This window comes from Melanostigma gelatinosum (assembly GCF_949748355.1).
Source record: "Melanostigma gelatinosum genome assembly, chromosome: 13".
Lineage (NCBI taxonomy): Eukaryota > Metazoa > Chordata > Actinopteri > Perciformes > Zoarcidae > Melanostigma > Melanostigma gelatinosum.
The window spans coordinates 859,474-865,725 of NC_136646.1; positions in this window are offsets into that span (position 1 = coordinate 859,474).

Here is a 6,252-nt window from a genome sequence, read left to right on the forward strand (position 1 = left end):
ACAAAGTGACCAGTTGCCAGTATCACTGGCAGTAAAGGCAACAAAGGTTTCTGCATGTGTTTCTTTGAAGTACGACCTATGTAATTTAAGAGGCTAAGAATAGAGGATGATAGAGATATCACTCATTAATGATGGAAAGGATGCAGGTGTGTATAATATACATCTAATGGATAAATGGTTGAAAGATCAAGCTTCAGACACTTCAAGCAGTGGTATCCATCATATAATGTAATTTTATGGAGTGTTAGTTAATAATTCCTCAACAAGCTTTTTGTGCATCAGCTTGGAAAGGACTCACACTAAATTATGTTCCCATATTATACAACTAAACTGCATTCTCAATTAAGTATTTTGGGAAATGTATGGTCACATTTTTAAAAGCAAGGTTGAAACTGAGCAACTGTTAGAACATATATATATATATATATATATATATATATATATATGATATTGGAATTGTTTTAATAATTGGTACGGATAGAAACGTGAAGTGTTGCTCTTTCAAACAACATGTGTATGTGAGTAAAGATTAAGGTTAAATGTGAAAATCTGAGGTTTTCTTTTTTTCACGCTGGATTTTTTCGATCAAGACAAATCTTTTGAATAAAGTTATTAACAGCGCCACCATATGGCCACAGTGATGGTGCAATATACGTCTTCTAAAGGTGCGTTCACACCAAACGCAGCGCGAATTATTCGCCCGAGTAGATTACATACAAAGTCTATGCACAGATGCGATGAGACTGGAGTGATGTGAATGTGTGTGTAAACCATCTGGTACAAACAATGAATAGATGCTGCCGTATTTACGTCTACATGACGTTATTTTGAGTGTTGAAGGAGCTGCTACAATGTTAGCATAGCCTAGCACCGATCAATCCGAGCTCCATTGAGAAAACAAGTATTTTAAAAGTTATTTACAAACGGCATCATTACGTAGTTATTTCGGAGTCCCTTTTCGTCGGTTTATTGGAGTTAAATCACAGCCAAATCAATTTATTTTGTGTTCATACAGCTGTAGTAAACAGCCGAAGTGTGGCTTGCTAGACACAGTGAATACAGCTCGATAAAATACATGGAGCTCCTCCGGACTATGTTATGAACCAAGACATGACGGCATTTAGTTTCCCGTGATATCTGGGACTTCCACAATACGTACTAAGCAGAAACATAGGTTATTTTTTCCATGGTTGATGGCGGCTTTCAGGCCGATAAGCCACGCCCCCTCTCAGGCGCGTCCAGCGCGAATCACGCGAATGAACACAAATAGTCCCCGGTGAGACCGGCGGCGCGAATGACGCGATTAGGTGTGAACAATGTGGTGCTAGCAGCGAGCGAATGAAAGGGCAACAACGTGTTCTGTGGACCTGAGAGTTCCTCCAGGGGCAGCGAGGTGCAAGTCCTCCGAATATTTCCTTATTAAGTTTGCCTCTTTAGTATGCATTTAAAGGTTCCTTGACAGTCTACATCAGGGGTGCCCAATACGTCGATCGCGGAGGTAGTGCGGGTAGATCGCATGCCATTCAAAAAAAATGAGATGTCCGCATGGCATTTGCCACTTGATTTTCTAACACACGGGTCACCACGTATGTGCGTATGAGACTCAACGGAAGGCGTGTGCGTAACTTGACAGTGCGCGCTACACAGAGCAGATTGACAAGCGTCTGTCAGAGTTTGACAAACGCTTTCGAGACTTTGCTTTACTCGAGCCAGTTGCTACACTTATGTGCTGCACATTTCGGGAAGATATTGAGGTTGATTCACTCGCATCAAAAATGTCAACGCTGTTTCACCTGAACTCGTCTGGAGTGGAGGATGAGATTCTGACACTGCAAGCTGACATTCAGCTGAAGTCCAGGGCTCATGGACAGTTTTCTCACAGAGGAAAAGTCCCCAAACATGAGGACATGTGATACCTTTCTGACTGCATTATTCGGCTCTACTCATTTATGTGAGTCAGCCTTTTCCCACATGAAGAACATTACATCCAAACACCGTTCCACCATGACTGATGATCATTTGAAGTCTGCTTGAGGCGGCTACCAGCAGCTACTGTCCGGACTATGCAACTCTGGCCAATTCCATTCAGTGCAAGTCATCAGAGTAAGGTAATGACCAAAAATGTACAGAATTGTATTGTGCCATAAGGGTTCATGCAGTTATGCAACATATATTGTAAATATAAAGTATACTCAGTATATATATATATATATATATATATATATATATATATATATATATATATATATATATATATATATATATATATATATTGTGACAGCCCCCGGGGTGGCAAGGGGGTTTCACGACAACACGGACCAATAAACACAACCAGTCGGTAGATAAATGGTGCAAGTGAGGTTTTTACTGAATATAGAGAGTGGATAGAGGTAGGATAGACACTCAACAATACACTGTCCGCTTTCCAGAGGGATGGTCGGTGTTCACTTCCACGGTTCGGTGCACAACGGGTATTCCTCATACGGTCCAGGGCGCGGGCAGGAGCAGGGTAGTCGTACAGGCAGGGGTCGGGAGCCGGGCGGGTAGTCAGACGTTCCAGGGTGATCAAGGGGTAAGGCAGTTGTCTCCAATGGGTTTGCTTTTTCTCCGTCTCCTTCCACTCCTACTCTCTCCTAGTTTCCTGTGTCCGGGGCCCTTTTATAGTCCCCTCCTCCTCCTCTGATAGGGTGTGGTCGCTCCCTCGTCTCTCCTCCTCAGGTGTTGCTTGTTGGGCTGATGGTGGTTTGGCGCTCTTTTCCACTCCCTGACATGGGGGCTCCGCCTCCATGTCAGGCAATATCGTCCCTCTACCACTTCTCCTCTGAGGTTGCCCCTCCGGCTGCCACATACCCCCCCCCTTAAATCCGACCTGGGGGGAGGACTGCTCCAGGAACCTAGGGCGTCCCGTCTTGACAGGGCGTCCGCGTTTCCATGAGCGGCCCCGGATCTGTGGACAACAGAGAAAGCATACGGTTGAAGGGATAAAAACCAGCGGGTGACCCGGGCGTTATTGTCTTTTGAACGGGACATCCATACCAGGGGGGCGTGGTCCGTGACCAGGGTAAAGTGTCGTCCCAGCAGATAATATCTCAACTCCCCCAGAGCCCATTTGATGGCCAAACATTCCTTCTCGACCGTGGCGTATCTCGTTTCTCTCGGTAATAATTTTCTGCTTACGTATGTGATCGGGTGCTCCTCTCCATCCCTCAGCTGGGACAGGACGGCACCCACCCCGGTCTCGGAGGCATCCGTCTGTACCACCAACGGTTGCGTAAAGTCCGGGGTCACCAGCACTGGTTCAGAACAGAGTACTTCCTTCAGCTTCTCGAAGGCGTCCTCGGTCTCTGCCGTCCATACGATCCGATCTGGCAGCCGGTTTTTTGTTAGGTCCGTCAGGGGTGCTGCAAGAGCAGAGAACTGGGGAACAAACCGTCGATAGTAGCTAGCTAGCCCAATGAATGCTCGTACCTGTTTCTTTGTGCGGGGGCGGGGCCATTCCCGGATCGCCTCGACTTTCCCTACCTGGGGCTTGACGCAGCCGCGGCCGATGGTGTACCCCAGGTAGTCAGCTTCCCGGAGGCCGAGGCGACATTTCTTGGGGTTGGCTGTCAGCCCCGCCCCTCGCAGAGCTTTCAGGACGGCTTCCAGTCTTTGGAGGTGAGCCCCCCATTCCTCCCCGTGCACGACGATGTCGTCCAGATAGGCTGCCGCGTATTCTCGATGGGGACGTAGTACCTGGTCCATCAGTCTCTGGTACGTGGGGGGGGCTCCGTGGAGACCGAACGGCAGCCTCTTATAGTGGTACAGTCCCATGGGAGTAGTGAAGGCCGTTTTTTCCCTGTCTTCGGGGGCTACTGCCACTTGCCAGTAGCCTTTAGTCAAGTCGAGGGTGGTTATGTATCTGGCCCTCCCGATGCGCTCTATCATCTCGTCCACCCGGGGCATCGGGTAGGCATCGAATTTTGAGATGGCGTTGAGCTGCCTAAAGTCATTGCAGAACCTGACTGAGCCATCGGGTTTCGGAACCAACACTATAGGGCTGCACCACTCGCTCGTCGAGGGTTCGATGATGTCGGCCTCCAGCATACTCTGTACCTCCCTCTCTATCGCCCCCCGGCGGGCTTCGGGGATGCGGTACGGCCTTAGCTTCACCTTCTTCCCGGGCTCGGTGATTATCCGGTGTTGCACCAGTGTGGTGTATCCGGGGTCCGGGGAGAACACGTCCCGGAACCGATCCACCATTTCCCGGACGTCCTGCTTCTGCCGGGGGGTCAACTCTTCTCCCACGGGTACCTCGACTGGCTCCGTTTTTCCTGGGAGGGTAGAGAGAGAGAAACAGAGCATGGCATCCCTACGCACCCATTTCTTGAGCAGGTTCACATGATAAACCTTCGTCGGGTGCCTCCGACCTGGTTGCCGGACTCGGTAGTTTACCGGCCCCAATTTCTCCATCACTTCATACGGCCCCCTCCATCGGGCTAGAAACTTACATTCCGCCGTGGGTACCAGGACCAACACCCGATCCCCTGGGTTAAACACTCGGGGTTGGGTTCCCCGGTTGTACACGCGGGCTTGGGCCGCCTGTGCCTCGGCCATGTGTTCTCGGACGATGGGCCAGAGGGATGCCATCCTCACCCTCATCTCCTCGACGTGGTCCACCATGGTGCGGTAGGGGGAGGGTTGGTGTTCCCAGGCTTCTTTGGCCAGGTCGAGTAGCCCCCGGGGTCGTCGACCGTACAGGAGCTCGAAGGGCGAGAATCCGGTAGATGCCTGGGGCACCTCTCTGATGGAGAACATCAGGAAGGGTAGCAGTTGGTCCCAATTCTTCCCGTCCTGGTCCATGGTTTTTTTCAACATTTTTTTCAGTGTCTGGTTGAATCGTTCTACTAGTCCGTCCGTTTGGGGGTGATACACCGACGTCCTCAGTTGGGTCACCTTCAGCATGCCACACAGATCCTTCATGATCCTAGACATGAACGGGGTTCCTTGGTCGGTGAGAATCTCCTCCGGTATTCCGACCCTGGAAAACAACATCACCAGCTCCCTTGCAATGCCCTTGGTGGCCATAGAGCGTAGGGGAATGGCTTCGGGATACCGGGTGGCGTAATCCACTATCACCAGGATGTACCTGTGTCCCCGGTTGGTCTTGGGTAGTGGCCCCACTAGGTCCATCCCGATCCTGCTGAAGGGGACGGTGATGATCGGCAGGGGCACCAGCGGGTTTCTGTGATGGGGTTGTGGGGCCACTTGTTGACATTCGGGGCAGCTCCGGCAGTAATCCTCCACGGCCTTTTTTATTCCGGGCCAGTGGAACCTGGCCCTCACCCTTTCCAGGGTTTTCTCCACTCCTAGATGGGCACCTAGGATATGGGAGTGGGCTAACTGGAGGACAGAGGGTATGAAAGGACGGGGTACCAGTAACAACCTGAGGGGGGCCCCGTCCCTTATTACTACCTGGTAGAGGAGCCCGTTATAAATGGAGAAATGTGTGGGAGGGAGGTCTCTTACCCCGTCCAGTGGTCGTCCGTCTACGGCGGCCACCTGCCGAAGGGCGTGGGCTAGGTTGGGGTCCTCCAACTGGGCCGTCCCAAACCTCCCTGTGAGGGGCCCGGGTAAGATGGGCTCCTCCGGGTCCTGGGGAAACAGCCCGGCCAGCTCCTCTTCTTCGAGGGAGGGGGTATCTGCCTCCTCGGGGATGGGCGGCGCCTCTCCTTCGGGCTCACTGGGGCTGGAGGGTCCGTCGTTCTCGACGGCTGTGGCATATACGTCCTCGGGGTTGGGTTGGGTGGCCTCCACCAACGCCCGGGCCACGGCACTGGCGACTCCTTCCGATAGGGGATCGGTGGAGATCTCCTCCCCCAGCCCACAGATGGCTTTCTTCTTGTACTTTCGGTGAGGGGTCGTACCTGGTTTCACCACCAGGCTGCGCCACAGCTCCTGGAACACGGGCAGGTCTCGGCCGACCAGCACCTCTACGGGGAGTCCTTCCACTACTCCTGCAGTGCCGACGTATCTACCCCTCGTCGTGTATATCTCGAGGGCGGTGGTGGGGTATTCGCGGGTCTCCCCATGGATGCACGTGACCGCTCGGGTGCCGGTTAGGAGCGGGTACTGAGCAAACGTAGGTCTCACCAAGGTAATAGCGCTCCCGGAGTCCACCATCGCGGAGGCGTCGCGGCCGTTTACTTTGACCGGGGTGAGGGGCATGTGGTCCTCGTGAGTGGCCCAGCATCCGGTAATCAGTCCGCATGG